The sequence below is a fragment of the Heterodontus francisci genome, chromosome 34 (assembly GCF_036365525.1).
Source record: "Heterodontus francisci isolate sHetFra1 chromosome 34, sHetFra1.hap1, whole genome shotgun sequence".
Classification (NCBI taxonomy): domain Eukaryota; kingdom Metazoa; phylum Chordata; class Chondrichthyes; order Heterodontiformes; family Heterodontidae; genus Heterodontus; species Heterodontus francisci.
In genome coordinates, this window is record NC_090404.1 from 18,926,831 (window position 1) to 18,947,282 (window position 20,452).

Below are 20,452 nucleotides of genomic sequence, written 5' to 3' on the forward strand. Positions count from 1 at the left end.
CGCTGTTCTGCCGATGTCACTCGTCCGTTCATATCTTCCTGCAGTCTCCAGCTTTCTCCTCATTATCACCCCTAAAGCCCAGTCTCCTTTGACAGCACCTTCCAAACCCGTCACCTCGATCGCCTTAAATGACAAGGGCAACAGTCGCATGGGGAACACCACTACCTACAAGTTCCCCACCAAAGCACACACCATCCTGACGTGGCATTATATCGCCGTTCTTTCACTGTCACTGAGTCACAATTCTGGAAGCCCCTCCCTAACAGCACTGGGTGTACCGGCTGCACATGGACTGCAGTAGTTCAAGAAGGTGGCTCGCCACCACCACCTTCTCAAGAGCAAATATTGATGGGCCAGCGATGCTAACATCCCATGAAGGAAGATAAAAGGGAACATGTGAGAAACTCAGTTCTCCTGGGTGGCAATTTGTTATTTGGCGATTTGAACGGAGGGAAGCCAGCAGAAAGATGCAAAGCAATGTTCAAATAGACTGACATTTTTTGTTTATTTTTTCACGGGGCATCAGTGAGAAAGGCAGCATTTATTGTCCGTCCTTAATTGCCCTTGAAAGGTCAGTGGCCAGTTCGGCCATTTCAGAGGGCAGTTAAAAGTACTGTGGGTCAGGAGGCGCCAGAAGAGGTAAAGGAAGGCAGATCTCTTTCCTGAAATGACATCGGTGCAGCAGATGGGTTTTCCAGCAAAGGATGATGGTTTCACAGCACCTTGAGTGAGCCAAGGTGAAATGGGGCATATTTGCATTTGTGAATGAATTGGAAAATGGTTGAGCTGTTGTGGGGGGATTTGTATTAGCATTTGCTCATGGATTGCAAATGCAATGCACCCAAGCAAGGCAATTACTGCCCCTGCGCTTAAATTATTGGCCTGTATGGGGATTGAACCTAGGACCTTGGCGTTATTAGCACCACGCTCTAACCATCTGAGCTAACAGGCCTTGACACTCAACTACCTGTTAATGTTAATGTTGTACGTCTGTCACCTTTCATCAGCACTCTCTTTCTCTCTCCACAGATGCTGAGTTTTAGCAACACTTGCTCTTTTTCTTTCACATTTCCAACATGCACACACACTTTGACTTTGATTTCTATCTTCAAATGGCTTTTGCAAACTCCATTTATCCACAAAGCCTGCATTACCAATTCAACAATGCAACCACTCGGCCTGCACTTTCAATGCATTGTGCTTGCAAATTCCTCTCACTTCCATCTTCCCAAGCAAAGACCTCCATTCACAGGATCATTCTGAAGAAAAGCACCTTTCAATCACCAATCAATTCCTTTACAGCCACAACCTTGACTGCAAGGTAGCGTGGCCGAGCGGTCTAAGGCGCTGGATTAAGGTTCCAGTCTCTTCGGAGGCGTGGGTTCGAATCCCACCGCTGCCAGCATTTGACTCCCTGTCCCTTTTGGGCACACTCATTCTGCTGTGCTGGGCACATTGTCGCCGGGACAAGTCCACTTCTTCCCTGCGGCCCCTTTGCTTTCACCACCTTGGCTCCTGTGCCAGTATTTGAAGACATGGCTAATGCTCGCAAACTCTCTTGGCCTGCGAGCGTTACCTTTCTATTTATGCTACTCTTTCAATAAAACTTCAATGTCAAGACATTCTACCAGGGCATTTTGAAAATCTTCATTGTCATTCGCAACTCTGCAATTCTTTCACATGAGTCCATTTCAGAAAGGTTTCAATCCTTGCCATTGTCCCTACAGCCACTGACAAATTGCTCCATTCTCTCTTTTCACCGCTGTCTATATCACAGAAATTCCAACCCATGTCTTCTGAAATTGAGTTTCGCATGGATTTCTGCTTCTCGAGTGCTCTATATTTTCTTACCATCTTTCTGATCATCTTCCGATAAGCCTCAGCTATTCGGCCTCTGAAGACCTTCGATTGCCATAGCTATCTTCATTTGAACTGCTAGTTTATCTGCTTCTGATGCAGCCAAATCAAAGAACCATAGCTCTACCATTTCTTTGAAAAGTTTGAATTTGGCAAGAGGATCGAGGCTTTCCACTTGGTAGATGGGAATTTAAACGTCATCATGTGGACATTCCTGGGATTTTCCCTGCTTTCCGAGGTAGGAAGAAGCTTTCCTGCTTTCCTCTGCACGAAGGTTTCAATGTGCTGCCGATCTGGCTGCCCGCAGTACTTTTACTTGCCGTCACCTCTTTCTGAACTCTATGGCACTGCAGGTCTGTGGCCCTGTTGCTCCCCTTCGCACGCTTTTTCAGGCATTGTCCACAAAGCAGTTTATTTTGCTGTCAATGGCACCAGGATGCCTCAAATAGCTGTAATGGCTGTGATGGCTATTTGCAGCATTTTATTTTAAGCCTGCTTTTCAATCGACCTGCACTGGCCTTTTTCAGCCTTTTGCAAGCTTGTCTTTGAATTAACTTGCAGCGGCATGCCCCAAATCAACCGATCACACCCCTTCGCTACTGAACCGCCGGCCCCTCAGTGCAGCTACTCACTGTCGCCAATGAAGTACTGCCTTCTGATAGTGCTTCACCTCTCGGAGCTCTGTCGACAGCTTCTGCGCCCCTCGCGGAATTCTGCTGCAGTGCCAAGCTGAATGTGACGCTCTCCCGATGTGCCGTAAAAAGTCCAAATCGTCGACAAATCGTTCGCTGTGACCGCATTGTGTTCCCTCTATCCTTCAAACACAAAGTCGCCAATCAATCACGCAGGTAGGACAGGTAAACTATATTGTGACTTCTTGATTTGACGATGAGAGTAGAATATCAATATCGCTGGAGAGTTTTCACCAGAGCGTCTTGCTCGTTCAACAAACAGATTCCGACTGCTATGTCACGTGACAGACGACATCATATCCTCCCTGACGATGCATACGAGTTGTCGACATACCCGCTGAAAGACGTACGACAACAGCAACCATCGTCGGGGATCTGTGGACTTGCACTCCAAGGTGCCATTGTTCCTTTATACTTCTTCCATTTATTGTGTATTCCCTCGCCTTATTAGCCTTCCCCAAATGCGTTCCCTCACACCTCTGTGGATTGAATTCCAATTGCCGCTGTTCTGCCGATGTCACTCGTCCGTTCATATCTTCCTGCAGTCTCCAGCTTTCTCCTCATTATCACCCCTAAAGCCCAGTCTCCTTTGACAGCACCTTCCAAACCCGTCACCTCGATCGCCTTAAATGACAAGGGCAACAGTCGCATGGGGAACACCACTACCTACAAGTTCCCCACCAAAGCACACACCATCCTGACGTGGCATTATATCGCCGTTCTTTCACTGTCACTGAGTCACAATTCTGGAAGCCCCTCCCTAACAGCACTGGGTGTACCGGCTGCACATGGACTGCAGAAGTTCAAGAAGGTGGCTCGCCACCACCACCTTCTCAAGAGCAAATATTGATGGGCCAGCGATGCTAACATCCCATGAAGGAAGATAAAAGGGAACATGTGAGAAACTCAGTTCTCCTGGGTGGCAATTTGTTATTTGGCGATTTGAACGGAGGGAAGCCAGCAGAAAGATGCAAAGCAATGTTCAAATAGACTGACATTTTTTGTTTATTTTTTCACGGGGCATCAGTGAGAAAGGCAGCATTTATTGTCCGTCCTTAATTGCCCTTGAAAGGTCAGTGGCCAGTTCGGCCATTTCAGAGGGCAGTTAAAAGTACTGTGGGTCAGGAGGCGCCAGAAGAGGTAAAGGAAGGCAGATCTCTTTCCTGAAATGACATCGGTGCAGCAGATGGGTTTTCCAGCAAAGGATGATGGTTTCACAGCACCTTGAGTGAGCCAAGGTGAAATGGGGCATATTTGCATTTGTGAATGAATTGGAAAATGGTTGAGCTGTTGTGGGGGGATTTGTATTAGCATTTGCTCATGGATTGTAAATGCAATGCACCCAAGCAAGGCAATTACTGCCCCTGCGCTTAAATTATTGGCCTGTATGGGGATTGAACCTAGGACCTTGGCATTATTAGCACCACGCTCTAACCATCTGAGCTAACAGGCCTTGACACTCAACTACCTGTTAATGTTAATGTTGTACGTCTGTCACCTTTCATCAGCACTCTCTTTCTCTCTCCACAGATGCTGAGTTTTAGCAACACTTGCTCTTTTTCTTTCACATTTCCAACATGCACACACACTTTGACTTTGATTTCTATCTTCAAATGGCTTTTGCAAACTCCATTTATCCACAAAGCCTGCATTACCAATTCAACAATGCAACCACTCGGCCTGCACTTTCAATGCATTGTGCTTGCAAATTCCTCTCACTTCCATCTTCCCAAGCAAAGACCTCCATTCACAGGATCATTCTGAAGAAAAGCACCTTTCAATCACCAATCAATTCCTTTACAGCCACAACCTTGACTGCAAGGTAGCGTGGCCGAGCGGTCTAAGGCGCTGGATTAAGGTTCCAGTCTCTTCGGAGGCGTGGGTTCGAATCCCACCGCTGCCAGCATTTGACTCCCTGTCCCTTTTGGGCACACTCATTCTGCTGTGCTGGGCACATTGTCGCCGGGACAAGTCCACTTCTTCCCTGCGGCCCCTTTGCTTTCACCACCTTGGCTCCTGTGCCAGTATTTGAAGACATGGCTAATGCTCGCAAACTCTCTTGGCCTGCGAGCGTTACCTTTCTATTTATGCTACTCTTTCAATAAAACTTCAATGTCAAGACATTCTACCAGGGCATTTTGAAAATCTTCATTGTCATTCGCAACTCTGCAATTCTTTCACATGAGTCCATTTCAGAAAGGTTTCAATCCTTGCCATTGTCCCTACAGCCACTGACAAATTGCTCCATTCTCTCTTTTCACCGCTGTCTATATCACAGAAATTCCAACCCATGTCTTCTGAAATTGAGTTTCGCATGGATTTCTGCTTCTCGAGTGCTCTATATTTTCTTACCATCTTTCTGATCATCTTCCGATAAGCCTCAGCTATTCGGCCTCTGAAGACCTTCGATTGCCATAGCTATCTTCATTTGAACTGCTAGTTTATCTGCTTCTGATGCAGCCAAATCAAAGAACCATAGCTCTACCATTTCTTTGAAAAGTTTGAATTTGGCAAGAGGATCGAGGCTTTCCACTTGGTAGATGGGAATTTAAACGTCATCATGTGGACATTCCTGGGATTTTCCCTGCTTTCCGAGGTAGGAAGAAGCTTTCCTGCTTTCCTCTGCACGAAGGTTTCAATGTGCTGCCGATCTGGCTGCCCGCAGTACTTTTACTTGCCGTCACCTCTTTCTGAACTCTATGGCACTGCAGGTCTGTGGCCCTGTTGCTCCCCTTCGCACGCTTTTTCAGGCATTGTCCACAAAGCAGTTTATTTTGCTGTCAATGGCACCAGGATGCCTCAAATAGCTGTAATGGCTGTGATGGCTATTTGCAGCATTTTATTTTAAGCCTGCTTTTCAATCGACCTGCACTGGCCTTTTTCAGCCTTTTGCAAGCTTGTCTTTGAATTAACTTGCAGCGGCATGCCCCAAATCAACCGATCACACCCCTTCGCTACTGAACCGCCGGCCCCTCAGTGCAGCTACTCACTGTCGCCAATGAAGTACTGCCTTCTGATAGTGCTTCACCTCTCGGAGCTCTGTCGACAGCTTCTGCGCCCCTCGCGGAATTCTGCTGCAGTGCCAAGCTGAATGTGACGCTCTCCCGATGTGCCGTAAAAAGTCCAAATCGTCGACAAATCGTTCGCTGTGACCGCATTGTGTTCCCTCTATCCTTCAAACACAAAGTCGCCAATCAATCACGCAGGTAGGACAGGTAAACTATATTGTGACTTCTTGATTTGACGATGAGAGTAGAATATCAATATCGCTGGAGAGTTTTCACCAGAGCGTCTTGCTCGTTCAACAAACAGATTCCGACTGCTATGTCACGTGACAGACGACATCATATCCTCCCTGACGATGCATACGAGTTGTCGACATACCCGCTGAAAGACGTACGACAACAGCAACCATCGTCGGGGATCTGTGGACTTGCACTCCAAGGTGCCATTGTTCCTTTATACTTCTTCCATTTATTGTGTATTCCCTCGCCTTATTAGCCTTCCCCAAATGCGTTCCCTCACACCTCTGTGGATTGAATTCCAATTGCCGCTGTTCTGCCGATGTCACTCGTCCGTTCATATCTTCCTGCAGTCTCCAGCTTTCTCCTCATTATCACCCCTAAAGCCCAGTCTCCTTTGACAGCACCTTCCAAACCCGTCACCTCGATCGCCTTAAATGACAAGGGCAACAGTCGCATGGGGAACACCACTACCTACAAGTTCCCCACCAAAGCACACACCATCCTGACGTGGCATTATATCGCCGTTCTTTCACTGTCACTGAGTCACAATTCTGGAAGCCCCTCCCTAACAGCACTGGGTGTACCGGCTGCACATGGACTGCAGAAGTTCAAGAAGGTGGCTCGCCACCACCACCTTCTCAAGAGCAAATATTGATGGGCCAGCGATGCTAACATCCCATGAAGGAAGATAAAAGGGAACATGTGAGAAACTCAGTTCTCCTGGGTGGCAATTTGTTATTTGGCGATTTGAACGGAGGGAAGCCAGCAGAAAGATGCAAAGCAATGTTCAAATAGACTGACATTTTTTGTTTATTTTTTCACGGGGCATCAGTGAGAAAGGCAGCATTTATTGTCCGTCCTTAATTGCCCTTGAAAGGTCAGTGGCCAGTTCGGCCATTTCAGAGGGCAGTTAAAAGTACTGTGGGTCAGGAGGCGCCAGAAGAGGTAAAGGAAGGCAGATCTCTTTCCTGAAATGACATCGGTGCAGCAGATGGGTTTTCCAGCAAAGGATGATGGTTTCACAGCACCTTGAGTGAGCCAAGGTGAAATGGGGCATATTTGCATTTGTGAATGAATTGGAAAATGGTTGAGCTGTTGTGGGGGGATTTGTATTAGCATTTGCTCATGGATTGTAAATGCAATGCACCCAAGCAAGGCAATTACTGCCCCTGCGCTTAAATTATTGGCCTGTATGGGGATTGAACCTAGGACCTTGGCATTATTAGCACCACGCTCTAACCATCTGAGCTAACAGGCCTTGACACTCAACTACCTGTTAATGTTAATGTTGTACGTCTGTCACCTTTCATCAGCACTCTCTTTCTCTCTCCACAGATGCTGAGTTTTAGCAACACTTGCTCTTTTTCTTTCACATTTCCAACATGCACACACACTTTGACTTTGATTTCTATCTTCAAATGGCTTTTGCAAACTCCATTTATCCACAAAGCCTGCATTACCAATTCAACAATGCAACCACTCGGCCTGCACTTTCAATGCATTGTGCTTGCAAATTCCTCTCACTTCCATCTTCCCAAGCAAAGACCTCCATTCACAGGATCATTCTGAAGAAAAGCACCTTTCAATCACCAATCAATTCCTTTACAGCCACAACCTTGACTGCAAGGTAGCGTGGCCGAGCGGTCTAAGGCGCTGGATTAAGGTTCCAGTCTCTTCGGAGGCGTGGGTTCGAATCCCACCGCTGCCAGCATTTGACTCCCTGTCCCTTTTGGGCACACTCATTCTGCTGTGCTGGGCACATTGTCGCCGGGACAAGTCCACTTCTTCCCTGCGGCCCCTTTGCTTTCACCACCTTGGCTCCTGTGCCAGTATTTGAAGACATGGCTAATGCTCGCAAACTCTCTTGGCCTGCGAGCGTTACCTTTCTATTTATGCTACTCTTTCAATAAAACTTCAATGTCAAGACATTCTACCAGGGCATTTTGAAAATCTTCATTGTCATTCGCAACTCTGCAATTCTTTCACATGAGTCCATTTCAGAAAGGTTTCAATCCTTGCCATTGTCCCTACAGCCACTGACAAATTGCTCCATTCTCTCTTTTCACCGCTGTCTATATCACAGAAATTCCAACCCATGTCTTCTGAAATTGAGTTTCGCATGGATTTCTGCTTCTCGAGTGCTCTATATTTTCTTACCATCTTTCTGATCATCTTCCGATAAGCCTCAGCTATTCGGCCTCTGAAGACCTTCGATTGCCATAGCTATCTTCATTTGAACTGCTAGTTTATCTGCTTCTGATGCAGCCAAATCAAAGAACCATAGCTCTACCATTTCTTTGAAAAGTTTGAATTTGGCAAGAGGATCGAGGCTTTCCACTTGGTAGATGGGAATTTAAACGTCATCATGTGGACATTCCTGGGATTTTCCCTGCTTTCCGAGGTAGGAAGAAGCTTTCCTGCTTTCCTCTGCACGAAGGTTTCAATGTGCTGCCGATCTGGCTGCCCGCAGTACTTTTACTTGCCGTCACCTCTTTCTGAACTCTATGGCACTGCAGGTCTGTGGCCCTGTTGCTCCCCTTCGCACGCTTTTTCAGGCATTGTCCACAAAGCAGTTTATTTTGCTGTCAATGGCACCAGGATGCCTCAAATAGCTGTAATGGCTGTGATGGCTATTTGCAGCATTTTATTTTAAGCCTGCTTTTCAATCGACCTGCACTGGCCTTTTTCAGCCTTTTGCAAGCTTGTCTTTGAATTAACTTGCAGCGGCATGCCCCAAATCAACCGATCACACCCCTTCGCTACTGAACCGCCGGCCCCTCAGTGCAGCTACTCACTGTCGCCAATGAAGTACTGCCTTCTGATAGTGCTTCACCTCTCGGAGCTCTGTCGACAGCTTCTGCGCCCCTCGCGGAATTCTGCTGCAGTGCCAAGCTGAATGTGACGCTCTCCCGATGTGCCGTAAAAAGTCCAAATCGTCGACAAATCGTTCGCTGTGACCGCATTGTGTTCCCTCTATCCTTCAAACACAAAGTCGCCAATCAATCACGCAGGTAGGACAGGTAAACTATATTGTGACTTCTTGATTTGACGATGAGAGTAGAATATCAATATCGCTGGAGAGTTTTCACCAGAGCGTCTTGCTCGTTCAACAAACAGATTCCGACTGCTATGTCACGTGACAGACGACATCATATCCTCCCTGACGATGCATACGAGTTGTCGACATACCCGCTGAAAGACGTACGACAACAGCAACCATCGTCGGGGATCTGTGGACTTGCACTCCAAGGTGCCATTGTTCCTTTATACTTCTTCCATTTATTGTGTATTCCCTCGCCTTATTAGCCTTCCCCAAATGCGTTCCCTCACACCTCTGTGGATTGAATTCCAATTGCCGCTGTTCTGCCGATGTCACTCGTCCGTTCATATCTTCCTGCAGTCTCCAGCTTTCTCCTCATTATCACCCCTAAAGCCCAGTCTCCTTTGACAGCACCTTCCAAACCCGTCACCTCGATCGCCTTAAATGACAAGGGCAACAGTCGCATGGGGAACACCACTACCTACAAGTTCCCCACCAAAGCACACACCATCCTGACGTGGCATTATATCGCCGTTCTTTCACTGTCACTGAGTCACAATTCTGGAAGCCCCTCCCTAACAGCACTGGGTGTACCGGCTGCACATGGACTGCAGTAGTTCAAGAAGGTGGCTCGCCACCACCACCTTCTCAAGAGCAAATATTGATGGGCCAGCGATGCTAACATCCCATGAAGGAAGATAAAAGGGAACATGTGAGAAACTCAGTTCTCCTGGGTGGCAATTTGTTATTTGGCGATTTGAACGGAGGGAAGCCAGCAGAAAGATGCAAAGCAATGTTCAAATAGACTGACATTTTTTGTTTATTTTTTCACGGGGCATCAGTGAGAAAGGCAGCATTTATTGTCCGTCCTTAATTGCCCTTGAAAGGTCAGTGGCCAGTTCGGCCATTTCAGAGGGCAGTTAAAAGTACTGTGGGTCAGGAGGCGCCAGAAGAGGTAAAGGAAGGCAGATCTCTTTCCTGAAATGACATCGGTGCAGCAGATGGGTTTTCCAGCAAAGGATGATGGTTTCACAGCACCTTGAGTGAGCCAAGGTGAAATGGGGCAGATTTGCATTTGTGAATGAATTGGAAAATGGTTGAGCTGTTGTGGGGGGATTTGTATTAGCATTTGCTCATGGATTGTAAATGCAATGCACCCAAGCAAGGCAATTACTGCCCCTGCGCTTAAATTATTGGCCTGCATGGGGATTGAACCTAGGACCTTGGCGTTATTAGCACCACGCTCTAACCATCTGAGCTAACAGGCCTTGACACTCAACTACCTGTTAATGTTAATGTTGTACGTCTGTCACCTTTCATCAGCACTCTCTTTCTCTCTCCACAGATGCTGAGTTTTAGCAACACTTGCTCTTTTTCTTTCACATTTCCAACATGCACACACACTTTGACTTTGATTTCTATCTTCAAATGGCTTTTGCAAACTCCATTTATCCACAAAGCCTGCATTACCAATTCAACAATGCAACCACTCGGCCTGCACTTTCAATGCATTGTGCTTGCAAATTCCTCTCACTTCCATCTTCCCAAGCAAAGACCTCCATTCACAGGATCATTCTGAAGAAAAGCACCTTTCAATCACCAATCAATTCCTTTACAGCCACAACCTTGACTGCAAGGTAGCGTGGCCGAGCGGTCTAAGGCGCTGGATTAAGGTTCCAGTCTCTTCGGAGGCGTGGGTTCGAATCCCACCGCTGCCAGCATTTGACTCCCTGTCCCTTTTGGGCACACTCATTCTGCTGTGCTGGGCACATTGTCGCCGGGACAAGTCCACTTCTTCCCTGCGGCCCCTTTGCTTTCACCACCTTGGCTCCTGTGCCAGTATTTGAAGACATGGCTAATGCTCGCAAACTCTCTTGGCCTGCGAGCGTTACCTTTCTATTTATGCTACTCTTTCAATAAAACTTCAATGTCAAGACATTCTACCAGGGCATTTTGAAAATCTTCATTGTCATTCGCAACTCTGCAATTCTTTCACATGAGTCCATTTCAGAAAGGTTTCAATCCTTGCCATTGTCCCTACAGCCACTGACAAATTGCTCCATTCTCTCTTTTCACCGCTGTCTATATCACAGAAATTCCAACCCATGTCTTCTGAAATTGAGTTTCGCATGGATTTCTGCTTCTCGAGTGCTCTATATTTTCTTACCATCTTTCTGATCATCTTCCGATAAGCCTCAGCTATTCGGCCTCTGAAGACCTTCGATTGCCATAGCTATCTTCATTTGAACTGCTAGTTTATCTGCTTCTGATGCAGCCAAATCAAAGAACCATAGCTCTACCATTTCTTTGAAAAGTTTGAATTTGGCAAGAGGATCGAGGCTTTCCACTTGGTAGATGGGAATTTAAACGTCATCATGTGGACATTCCTGGGATTTTCCCTGCTTTCCGAGGTAGGAAGAAGCTTTCCTGCTTTCCTCTGCACGAAGGTTTCAATGTGCTGCCGATCTGGCTGCCCGCAGTACTTTTACTTGCCGTCACCTCTTTCTGAACTCTATGGCACTGCAGGTCTGTGGCCCTGTTGCTCCCCTTCGCACGCTTTTTCAGGCATTGTCCACAAAGCAGTTTATTTTGCTGTCAATGGCACCAGGATGCCTCAAATAGCTGTAATGGCTGTGATGGCTATTTGCAGCATTTTATTTTAAGCCTGCTTTTCAATCGACCTGCACTGGCCTTTTTCAGCCTTTTGCAAGCTTGTCTTTGAATTAACTTGCAGCGGCATGCCCCAAATCAACCGATCACACCCCTTCGCTACTGAACCGCCGGCCCCTCAGTGCAGCTACTCACTGTCGCCAATGAAGTACTGCCTTCTGATAGTTCTTCACCTCTCGGAGCTCTGTCGACAGCTTCTGCGCCCCTCGCGGAATTCTGCTGCAGTGCCAAGCTGAATGTGACGCTCTCCCGATGTGCCGTAAAAAGTCCAAATCGTCGACAAATCGTTCGCTGTGACCGCATTGTGTTCCCTCTATCCTTCAAACACAAAGTCGCCAATCAATCACGCAGGTAGGACAGGTAAACTATATTGTGACTTCTTGATTTGACGATGAGAGTAGAATATCAATATCGCTGGAGAGTTTTCACCAGAGCGTCTTGCTCGTTCAACAAACAGATTCCGACTGCTATGTCACGTGACAGACGACATCATATCCTCCCTGACGATGCATACGAGTTGTCGACATACCCGCTGAAAGACGTACGACAACAGCAACCATCGTCGGGGATCTGTGGACTTGCACTCCAAGGTGCCATTGTTCCTTTATACTTCTTCCATTTATTGTGTATTCCCTCGCCTTATTAGCCTTCCCCAAATGCGTTCCCTCACACCTCTGTGGATTGAATTCCAATTGCCGCTGTTCTGCCGATGTCACTCGTCCGTTCATATCTTCCTGCAGTCTCCAGCTTTCTCCTCATTATCACCCCTAAAGCCCAGTCTCCTTTGACAGCACCTTCCAAACCCGTCACCTCGATCGCCTTAAATGACAAGGGCAACAGTCGCATGGGGAACACCACTACCTACAAGTTCCCCACCAAAGCACACACCATCCTGACGTGGCATTATATCGCCGTTCTTTCACTGTCACTGAGTCACAATTCTGGAAGCCCCTCCCTAACAGCACTGGGTGTACCGGCTGCACATGGACTGCAGTAGTTCAAGAAGGTGGCTCGCCACCACCACCTTCTCAAGAGCAATTATTGATGGGCCAGCGATGCTAACATCCCATGAAGGAAGATAAAAGGGAACATGTGAGAAACTCAGTTCTCCTGGGTGGCAATTTGTTATTTGGCGATTTGAACGGAGGGAAGCCAGCAGAAAGATGCAAAGCAATGTTCAAATAGACTGACATTTTTTGTTTATTTTTTCACGGGGCATCAGTGAGAAAGGCAGCATTTATTGTCCGTCCTTAATTGCCCTTGAAAGGTCAGTGGCCAGTTCGGCCATTTCAGAGGGCAGTTAAAAGTACTGTGGGTCAGGAGGCGCCAGAAGAGGTAAAGGAAGGCAGATCTCTTTCCTGAAATGACATCGGTGCAGCAGATGGGTTTTCCAGCAAAGGATGATGGTTTCACAGCACCTTGAGTGAGCCAAGGTGAAATGGGGCATATTTGCATTTGTGAATGAATTGGAAAATGGTTGAGCTGTTGTGGGGGGATTTGTATTAGCATTTGCTCATGGATTGTAAATGCAATGCACCCAAGCAAGGCAATTACTGCCCCTGCGCTTAAATTAGTGGCCTGTATGGGGATTGAACCTAGGACCTTGGCGTTATTAGCACCACGCTCTAACCATCTGAGCTAACAGGCCTTGACACTCAACTACCTGTTAATGTTAATGTTGTACGTCTGTCACCTTTCATCAGCACTCTCTTTCTCTCTCCACAGATGCTGAGTTTTAGCAACACTTGCTCTTTTTCTTTCACATTTCCAACATGCACACACACTTTGACTTTGATTTCTATCTTCAAATGGCTTTTGCAAACTCCATTTATCCACAAAGCCTGCATTACCAATTCAACAATGCAACCACTCGGCCTGCACTTTCAATGCATTGTGCTTGCAAATTCCTCTCACTTCCATCTTCCCAAGCAAAGACCTCCATTCACAGGATCATTCTGAAGAAAAGCACCTTTCAATCACCAATCAATTCCTTTACAGCCACAACCTCGACTGCAAGGTAGCGTGGCCGAGCGGTCTAAGGCGCTGGATTAAGGTTCCAGTCTCTTCGGAGGCGTGGGTTCGAATCCCACCGCTGCCAGCATTTGACTCCCTGTCCCTTTTGGGCACACTCATTCTGCTGTGCTGGGCACATTGTCGCCGGGACAAGTCCACTTCTTCCCTGCGGCCCCTTTGCTTTCACCACCTTGGCTCCTGTGCCAGTATTTGAAGACATGGCTAATGCTCGCAAACTCTCTTGGCCTGCGAGCGTTACCTTTCTATTTATGCTACTCTTTCAATAAAACTTCAATGTCAAGACATTCTACCAGGGCATTTTGAAAATCTTCATTGTCATTCGCAACTCTGCAATTCTTTCACATGAGTCCATTTCAGAAAGGTTTCAATCCTTGCCATTGTCCCTACAGCCACTGACAAATTGCTCCATTCTCTCTTTTCACCGCTGTCTATATCACAGAAATTCCAACCCATGTCTTCTGAAATTGAGTTTCGCATGGATTTCTGCTTCTCGAGTGCTCTATATTTTCTTACCATCTTTCTGATCATCTTCCGATAAGCCTCAGCTATTCGGCCTCTGAAGACCTTCGATTGCCATAGCTATCTTCATTTGAACTGCTAGTTTATCTGCTTCTGATGCAGCCAAATCAAAGAACCATAGCTCTACCATTTCTTTGAAAAGTTTGAATTTGGCAAGAGGATCGAGGCTTTCCACTTGGTAGATGGGAATTTAAACGTCATCATGTGGACATTCCTGGGATTTTCCCTGCTTTCCGAGGTAGGAAGAAGCTTTCCTGCTTTCCTCTGCACGAAGGTTTCAATGTGCTGCCGATCTGGCTGCCCGCAGTACTTTTACTTGCCGTCACCTCTTTCTGAACTCTATGGCACTGCAGGTCTGTGGCCCTGTTGCTCCCCTTCGCACGCTTTTTCAGGCATTGTCCACAAAGCAGTTTATTTTGCTGTCAATGGCACCAGGATGCCTCAAATAGCTGTAATGGCTGTGATGGCTATTTGCAGCATTTTATTTTAAGCCTGCTTTTCAATCGACCTGCACTGGCCTTTTTCAGCCTTTTGCAAGCTTGTCTTTGAATTAACTTGCAGCGGCATGCCCCAAATCAACCGATCACACCCCTTCGCTACTGAACCGCCGGCCCCTCAGTGCAGCTACTCACTGTCGCCAATGAAGTACTGCCTTCTGATAGTTCTTCACCTCTCGGAGCTCTGTCGACAGCTTCTGCGCCCCTCGCGGAATTCTGCTGCAGTGCCAAGCTGAATGTGACGCTCTCCCGATGTGCCGTAAAAAGTCCAAATCGTCGACAAATCGTTCGCTGTGACCGCATTGTGTTCCCTCTATCCTTCAAACACAAAGTCGCCAATCAATCACGCAGGTAGGACAGGTAAACTATATTGTGACTTCTTGATTTGACGATGAGAGTAGAATATCAATATCGCTGGAGAGTTTTCACCAGAGCGTCTTGCTCGTTCAACAAACAGATTCCGACTGCTATGTCACGTGACAGACGACATCATATCCTCCCTGACGATGCATACGAGTTGTCGACATACCCGCTGAAAGACGTACGACAACAGCAACCATCGTCGGGGATCTGTGGACTTGCACTCCAAGGTGCCATTGTTCCTTTATACTTCTTCCATTTATTGTGTATTCCCTCGCCTTATTAGCCTTCCCCAAATGCGTTCCCTCACACCTCTGTGGATTGAATTCCAATTGCCGCTGTTCTGCCGATGTCACTCGTCCGTTCATATCTTCCTGCAGTCTCCAGCTTTCTCCTCATTATCACCCCTAAAGCCCAGTCTCCTTTGACAGCACCTTCCAAACCCGTCACCTCGATCGCCTTAAATGACAAGGGCAACAGTCGCATGGGGAACACCACTACCTACAAGTTCCCCACCAAAGCACACACCATCCTGACGTGGCATTATATCGCCGTTCTTTCACTGTCACTGAGTCACAATTCTGGAAGCCCCTCCCTAACAGCACTGGGTGTACCGGCTGCACATGGACTGCAGTAGTTCAAGAAGGTGGCTCGCCACCACCACCTTCTCAAGAGCAATTATTGATGGGCCAGCGATGCTAACATCCCATGAAGGAAGATAAAAGGGAACATGTGAGAAACTCAGTTCTCCTGGGTGGCAATTTGTTATTTGGCGATTTGAACGGAGGGAAGCCAGCAGAAAGATGCAAAGCAATGTTCAAATAGACTGACATTTTTTGTTTATTTTTTCACGGGGCATCAGTGAGAAAGGCAGCATTTATTGTCCGTCCTTAATTGCCCTTGAAAGGTCAGTGGCCAGTTCGGCCATTTCAGAGGGCAGTTAAAAGTACTGTGGGTCAGGAGGCGCCAGAAGAGGTAAAGGAAGGCAGATCTCTTTCCTGAAATGACATCGGTGCAGCAGATGGGTTTTCCAGCAAAGGATGATGGTTTCACAGCACCTTGAGTGAGCCAAGGTGAAATGGGGCATATTTGCATTTGTGAATGAATTGGAAAATGGTTGAGCTGTTGTGGGGGGATTTGTATTAGCATTTGCTCATGGATTGTAAATGCAATGCACCCAAGCAAGGCAATTACTGCCCCTGCGCTTAAATTAGTGGCCTGTATGGGGATTGAACCTAGGACCTTGGCGTTATTAGCACCACGCTCTAACCATCTGAGCTAACAGGCCTTGACACTCAACTACCTGTTAATGTTAATGTTGTACGTCTGTCACCTTTCATCAGCACTCTTTCTCTCTCTCCACAGATGCTGAGTTTTAGCAACACTTGCTCTTTTTCTTTCACATTTCCAACATGCACACACACTTTGACTTTGATTTCTATCTTCAAATGGCTTTTGCAAACTCCATTTATCCACAAAGCCTGCATTACCAATTCAACAATGCAACCACTCGGCCTGCACTTTCAATGCATTGTGCTTGCAAATTCCTCTCACTTCCATCTTCCCAAGCAAAGACCTCCATTCACAGGATCATTCTGAAGAAAAGCACCTTTCAATCACCAATCAATTCCTTTACAGCCACAACCTTGACTGCAAGGTAGCGTGGCCGAGCGGTCTAAGGCGCTGGATTAAGGTTCCAGTCTCTTCGGAGGCGTGGGTTCGAATCCCACCGCTGCCAGCATTTGACTCCCTGTCCCTTTTGGGCACACTCATTCTGCTGTGCTGGGCACATTGTCGCCGGGACAAGTCCACTTCTTCCCTGCGGCCCCTTTGCTTTCACCACCTTGGCTCCTGTGCCAGTATTTGAAGACATGGCTAATGCTCGCAAACTCTCTTGGCCTGCGAGCGTTACCTTTCTATTTATGCTACTCTTTCAATAAAACTTCAATGTCAAGACATTCTACCAGGGCATTTTGAAAATCTTCATTGTCATTCGCAACTCTGCAATTCTTTCACATGAGTCCATTTCAGAAAGGTTTCAATCCTTGCCATTGTCCCTACAGCCACTGACAAATTGCTCCATTCTCTCTTTTCACCGCTGTCTATATCACAGAAATTCCAACCCATGTCTTCTGAAATTGAGTTTCGCATGGATTTCTGCTTCTCGAGTGCTCTATATTTTCTTACCATCTTTCTGATCATCTTCCGATAAGCCTCAGCTATTCGGCCTCTGAAGACCTTCGATTGCCATAGCTATCTTCATTTGAACTGCTAGTTTATCTGCTTCTGATGCAGCCAAATCAAAGAACCATAGCTCTACCATTTCTTTGAAAAGTTTGAATTTGGCAAGAGGATCGAGGCTTTCCACTTGGTAGATGGGAATTTAAACGTCATCATGTGGACATTCCTGGGATTTTCCCTGCTTTCCGAGGTAGGAAGAAGCTTTCCTGCTTTCCTCTGCACGAAGGTTTCAATGTGCTGCCGATCTGGCTGCCCGCAGTACTTTTACTTGCCGTCACCTCTTTCTGAACTCTATGGCACTGCAGGTCTGTGGCCCTGTTGCTCCCCTTCGCACGCTTTTTCAGGCATTGTCCACAAAGCAGTTTATTTTGCTGTCAATGGCACCAGGATGCCTCAAATAGCTGTAATGGCTGTGATGGCTATTTGCAGCATTTTATTTTAAGCCTGCTTTTCAATCGACCTGCACTGGCCTTTTTCAGCCTTTTGCAAGCTTGTCTTTGAATTAACTTGCAGCGGCATGCCCCAAATCAACCGATCACACCCCTTCGCTACTGAACCGCCGGCCCCTCAGTGCAGCTACTCACTGTCGCCAATGAAGTACTGCCTTCTGATAGTGCTTCACCTCTCGGAGCTCTGTCGACAGCTTCTGCGCCCCTCGCGGAATTCTGCTGCAGTGCCAAGCTGAATGTGACGCTCTCCCGATGTGCCGTAAAAAGTCCAAATCGTCGACAAATCGTTCGCTGTGACCGCATTGTGTTCCCTCTATCCTTCAAACACAAAGTCGCCAATCAATCACGCAGGTAGGACAGGTAAACTATATTGTGACTTCTTGATTTGACGATGAGAGTAGAATATCAATATCGCTGGAGAGTTTTCACCAGAGCGTCTTGCTCGTTCAACAAACAGATTCCGACTGCTATGTCACGTGACAGACGACATCATATCCTCCCTGACGATGCATACGAGTTGTCGACATACCCGCTGAAAGACGTACGACAACAGCAACCATCGTCGGGGATCTGTGGACTTGCACTCCAAGGTGCCATTGTTCCTTTATACTTCTTCCATTTATTGTGTATTCCCTCGCCTTATTAGCCTTCCCCAAATGCGTTCCCTCACACCTCTGTGGATTGAATTCCAATTGCCGCTGTTCTGCCGATGTCACTCGTCCGTTCATATCTTCCTGCAGTCTCCAGCTTTCTCCTCATTATCACCCCTAAAGCCCAGTCTCCTTTGACAGCACCTTCCAAACCCGTCACCTCGATCGCCTTAAATGACAAGGGCAACAGTCGCATGGGGAACACCACTACCTACAAGTTCCCCACCAAAGCACACACCATCCTGACGTGGCATTATATCGCCGTTCTTTCACTGTCACTGAGTCACAATTCTGGAAGCCCCTCCCTAACAGCACTGGGTGTACCGGCTGCACATGGACTGCAGTAGTTCAAGAAGGTGGCTCGCCACCACCACCTTCTCAAGAGCAATTATTGATGGGCCAGCGATGCTAACATCCCATGAAGGAAGATAAAAGGGAACATGTGAGAAACTCAGTTCTCCTGGGTGGCAATTTGTTATTTGGCGATTTGAACGGAGGGAAGCCAGCAGAAAGATGCAAAGCAATGTTCAAATAGACTGACATTTTTGTTTATTTTTTCACGGGGCATCAGTGAGAAAGGCAGCATTTATTGTCCGTCCTTAATTGCCCTTGAAAGGTCAGTGGCCAGTTCGGCCATTTCAGAGGGCAGTTAAAAGTACTGTGGGTCAGGAGGCGCCAGAAGAGGTAAAGGAAGGCAGATCTCTTTCCTGAAATGACATCGGTGCAGCAGATGGGGTTTCCAGCAAAGGATGATGGTTTCACAGCACCTTGAGTGAGCCAAGGTGAAATGGGGCATATTTGCATTTGTGAATGAATTGGAAAATGGTTGAGCTGTTGTGGGGGGATTTGTATTAGCATTTGCTCATGGATTGTAAATGCAACGCACCCAAGCAAGGCAATTACTGCCCCTGCGCTTAAATTAGTGGCCTGTATGGGGATTGAACCTAGGACCTTGGCGTTATTAGCACCACGCTCTAACCATCTGAGCTAACAGGCCTTGACACTCAACTACCTGTTAATGTTAATGTTGTACGTCTGTCACCTTTCATCAGCACTCTCTTTCTCTCTCCACAGATGCTGAGTTTTAGCAACACTTGCTCTTTTTCTTTCACATTTCCAACATGCACACACACTTTGACTTTGATTTCTATCTTCAAATGGCTTTTGCAAACTCCATTTATCCACAAAGCCTGCATTACCAATTCAACAATGCAACCACTCGGCCTGCACTTTCAATGCATTGTGCTTGCAAATTCCTCTCACTTCCATCTTCCCAAGCAAAGACCTCCATTCACAGGATCATTCTGAAGAAAAGCACCTTTCAATCACCAATCAATTCCTTTACAGCCACAACCTTGACTGCAAGGTAGCGTGGCCGAGCGGTCTAAGGCGCTGGATTAAGGTTCCAGTCTCTTCGGAGGCGTGGGTTCGAATCCCACCGCTGCCAGCATTTGACTCCCTGTCCCTTTTGGGCACACTCATTCTGCTGTGCTGGGCACATTGTCGCCGGGACAAGTCCACTTCTTCCCTGCGGCCCCTTTGCTTTCACCACCTTGGCTCCTGTGCCAGTATTTGAAGACATGGCTAATGCTCGCAAACTCTCTTGGCCTGCGAGCGTTACCTTTCTATTTATGCTACTCTTTCAATAAAACTTCAATGTCAAGACATTCTACCAGGGCATTTTGAAAATCTTCATTGTCATTCGCAACTCTGCAATTCTTTCACATGAGTCCATTTCAGAAAGGTTTCAATCCTTGCCATTGTCCCTACAGCCACTGACAAATTGCTCCATTCTCTCTTTTCACCGCTGTCTATATCACAGAAATTCCAACCCATGTCTTCTGAAATTGAGTTTCGCATGGATTTCTGCTTCTCGAGTGCTCTATATTTTCTTACCATCTTTCTGATCATCTTCCGATAAGCCTCAGCTATTCGGCCTCTGAAGACCTTCGATTGCCATAGCTATCTTCATTTGAACTGCTAGTTTATCTGCTTCTGATGCAGCCAAATCAAAGAACCATAGCTCTACCATTTCTTTGAAAAGTTTGAATTTGGCAAGAGGATCGAGGCTTTCCACTTGGTAGATGGGAATTTAAACGTCATCATGTGGACATTCCTGGGATTTTCCCTGCTTTCCGAGGTAGGAAGAAGCTTTCCTGCTTTCCTCTGCACGAAGGTTTCAATGTGCTGCCGATCTG

The 20,452-nt window shown here is 46.9% G+C and overlaps 14 non-coding genes across 14 annotated transcripts; 7 read left to right on the forward strand and 7 right to left on the reverse strand.

Annotated features, from left to right (window-relative positions):
* Positions 1–878: 878 nt before the first annotated feature.
* Positions 879–952, reverse strand: trnai-aau (transfer RNA isoleucine (anticodon AAU)). The gene has a single exon. It is a non-coding gene; the product is annotated as a tRNA-Ile (tRNA).
* A 368-nt stretch (positions 953–1,320) lies between these two features.
* On the forward strand, positions 1,321–1,402 carry trnal-aag (transfer RNA leucine (anticodon AAG)). Its single transcript has one exon. It is a non-coding gene; the product is annotated as a tRNA-Leu (tRNA).
* Positions 1,403–3,928: 2,526 nt separating this feature from the next.
* trnai-aau (transfer RNA isoleucine (anticodon AAU)) lies at positions 3,929–4,002 on the reverse strand. Its single transcript has one exon. It is a non-coding gene; the product is annotated as a tRNA-Ile (tRNA).
* Positions 4,003–4,370: 368 nt separating this feature from the next.
* On the forward strand, positions 4,371–4,452 carry trnal-aag (transfer RNA leucine (anticodon AAG)). The gene has a single exon. It is a non-coding gene; the product is annotated as a tRNA-Leu (tRNA).
* A 2,526-nt stretch (positions 4,453–6,978) lies between these two features.
* On the reverse strand, positions 6,979–7,052 carry trnai-aau (transfer RNA isoleucine (anticodon AAU)). Its single transcript has one exon. It is a non-coding gene; the product is annotated as a tRNA-Ile (tRNA).
* Positions 7,053–7,420: 368 nt separating this feature from the next.
* trnal-aag (transfer RNA leucine (anticodon AAG)) lies at positions 7,421–7,502 on the forward strand. The gene has a single exon. It is a non-coding gene; the product is annotated as a tRNA-Leu (tRNA).
* A 2,526-nt stretch (positions 7,503–10,028) lies between these two features.
* On the reverse strand, positions 10,029–10,102 carry trnai-aau (transfer RNA isoleucine (anticodon AAU)). Its single transcript has one exon. It is a non-coding gene; the product is annotated as a tRNA-Ile (tRNA).
* Positions 10,103–10,470: 368 nt separating this feature from the next.
* Positions 10,471–10,552, forward strand: trnal-aag (transfer RNA leucine (anticodon AAG)). Its single transcript has one exon. It is a non-coding gene; the product is annotated as a tRNA-Leu (tRNA).
* A 2,526-nt stretch (positions 10,553–13,078) lies between these two features.
* trnai-aau (transfer RNA isoleucine (anticodon AAU)) lies at positions 13,079–13,152 on the reverse strand. The gene has a single exon. It is a non-coding gene; the product is annotated as a tRNA-Ile (tRNA).
* A 368-nt stretch (positions 13,153–13,520) lies between these two features.
* Positions 13,521–13,602, forward strand: trnal-aag (transfer RNA leucine (anticodon AAG)). The gene has a single exon. It is a non-coding gene; the product is annotated as a tRNA-Leu (tRNA).
* A 2,526-nt stretch (positions 13,603–16,128) lies between these two features.
* On the reverse strand, positions 16,129–16,202 carry trnai-aau (transfer RNA isoleucine (anticodon AAU)). The gene has a single exon. It is a non-coding gene; the product is annotated as a tRNA-Ile (tRNA).
* A 368-nt stretch (positions 16,203–16,570) lies between these two features.
* trnal-aag (transfer RNA leucine (anticodon AAG)) lies at positions 16,571–16,652 on the forward strand. Its single transcript has one exon. It is a non-coding gene; the product is annotated as a tRNA-Leu (tRNA).
* Positions 16,653–19,177: 2,525 nt separating this feature from the next.
* trnai-aau (transfer RNA isoleucine (anticodon AAU)) lies at positions 19,178–19,251 on the reverse strand. The gene has a single exon. It is a non-coding gene; the product is annotated as a tRNA-Ile (tRNA).
* A 368-nt stretch (positions 19,252–19,619) lies between these two features.
* Positions 19,620–19,701, forward strand: trnal-aag (transfer RNA leucine (anticodon AAG)). The gene has a single exon. It is a non-coding gene; the product is annotated as a tRNA-Leu (tRNA).
* The last annotated feature ends 751 nt before the right edge of the window (positions 19,702–20,452 follow it).